Source organism: Lepus europaeus, chromosome 13 (genome assembly GCF_033115175.1).
Source record: "Lepus europaeus isolate LE1 chromosome 13, mLepTim1.pri, whole genome shotgun sequence".
Classification (NCBI taxonomy): domain Eukaryota; kingdom Metazoa; phylum Chordata; class Mammalia; order Lagomorpha; family Leporidae; genus Lepus; species Lepus europaeus.
Genome location: NC_084839.1, coordinates 78,737,664 through 78,739,414, shown reverse-complemented (window position 1 = coordinate 78,739,414; position 1,751 = coordinate 78,737,664). Strand labels below are relative to the sequence as shown.

The 1,751-nt window shown below is 35.0% G+C and overlaps 1 non-coding gene across 1 annotated transcript; it reads left to right on the top strand.

Annotated features, from left to right (window-relative positions):
- The first annotated feature begins 619 nt into the window (after positions 1-619).
- On the top strand, positions 620-784 carry LOC133773104 (U1 spliceosomal RNA). The gene has a single exon (XR_009867888.1). It is a non-coding gene; the product is annotated as a U1 spliceosomal RNA (small nuclear RNA).
- The last annotated feature ends 967 nt before the right edge of the window (positions 785-1,751 follow it).

Here is a 1,751-nt window from a genome sequence, read left to right as displayed (position 1 = left end):
ATTTCGTCATTGTCCATGGAGTCTTTGTTCATTTTGCTACATATCCACTAAAAATTTCTGTCACTCAGAATCTTGGAAATGTAGCCATTTCTTTGTATTTTTTAAAACCATAGCCCTGCTGCAGTTGGTGTGACGTCATCCTTTTCAGCCATCTTGGATCCTCAGCTTTATTCTTAGCACCTTTGTCAAAGACTATTTGGAAGTAAATATGTGAGTTTACCTCTAGGGACTCTGTTCTGTCCTATTAGTCTATGTTTTTATGCCAAATATCATGCTATTTTAATAGCTTTGTGATTTGTCTTAAAATCAGATAATTCCTCATGCTTTGTTCGTTCTATTCATGACTGTTTTGGCTACACAAAACAGTATGTGAATATGGTCATTGGCGTTTTTATAGGAATTGTAGTGAATATGTAAATCTTATTATAAGGTATATGCATTTAAATGATAATGTGTCTCAATCCATGAACAATGGAAGCCTATTCATTTCTTTGTGTCCTCTTCAAATACTTTCACCAGCGATTTACAGTTTTTATTGTATAATCTTACACTTTTTGATTAAGTTTATTCCTAGGTATGTGTTTTGTTTTGTTTTGGGACTATAGAAATGAGATTGCTCATCCTTACCTGGCAGGGGAAATACCATGATCACAGAGGTGGTTTTCCCAGGATAAGGCTGATCCATTGCACTCTGGATGTGCTAATTCCTTTGATTTTCCCAAATGTTGAAAACTCCACTGCATAATTTGTGGTACTGGGGGACTGGTTTGTGCTTCCTCCCCCTAAAAGAAAAATTTTTAAAAAATGAAGTGAAACTGCTTTCTTGATTTCTCTTTCCAATAGTTTGCTATTAGAGTATAACAATGCTTCTGATGCTTTTATATTGTCTTTATATCCTGCAAACTTGTGGAATGTTCTTATTGGTTCTCATATCTTTTTGTAGTAGTCTTTGGCATTTTCTGAATAAAATATCATAGTATCTGTAAGCAGTGACATTTGACTTCTTCCATTCCAATTTGGATGCGATTTATTTTTTTCTCTTTAACATTTGTCCTGGAAAACACTTATAGTGGTATGTGGAATAAAAGTAGAGAAAGTGAGCATTCTTGTCTTATTCCAGATTTTAAAGAGAAAGTCTTCAGTTTTTCTTAAGTCAGTATGATGTAGGCTGCAAGCTTGTTATATATATAGCCTTTGTTGTAATATGTTTCTTCTATATTTATCTTTTTGGGAGCTTGTATCATTGAAGGATGTTAAATTTTATCAAATACCTTTTATTTATCTATTGATTTTACTATATAATTTTTTAAAGATTTATTTTATTTATTTGAAATACAGAATTACAGAGAGAAGTAGAGAGAGAGAGAGGTCTTCCATCCATTGGTTCACTCCCCAAATGGCTGCAATGGCTGGAGCTGTGGCTATCTGAAGCCAGGATCCAAGAGCTTCTTCCAGGTCTACCACATGTGTGCAGGGATCCAAGGAATTGGGCCATCTTCTATTGTTTTCCAAGGCAGTAGTACAAAAACAAATAGATTATTTAATCCCTTTGTCAGTTCTACAAGCTGACATTAAAGTAATGTAATCCCTCTACAAGCCAGTAGCAACATAGCTATAAGATTTCCATAAAGGCAGGTAAGTAGCACACACTGAGAGATAGAGAGAATGAGAATGAGAGTGAGAGTGAAAGAGAGAGAGAGAGAGAGAGAGAGAGAGAGAGAGAGAGAGAGAGAGAGAGAGATCTTGAGCTC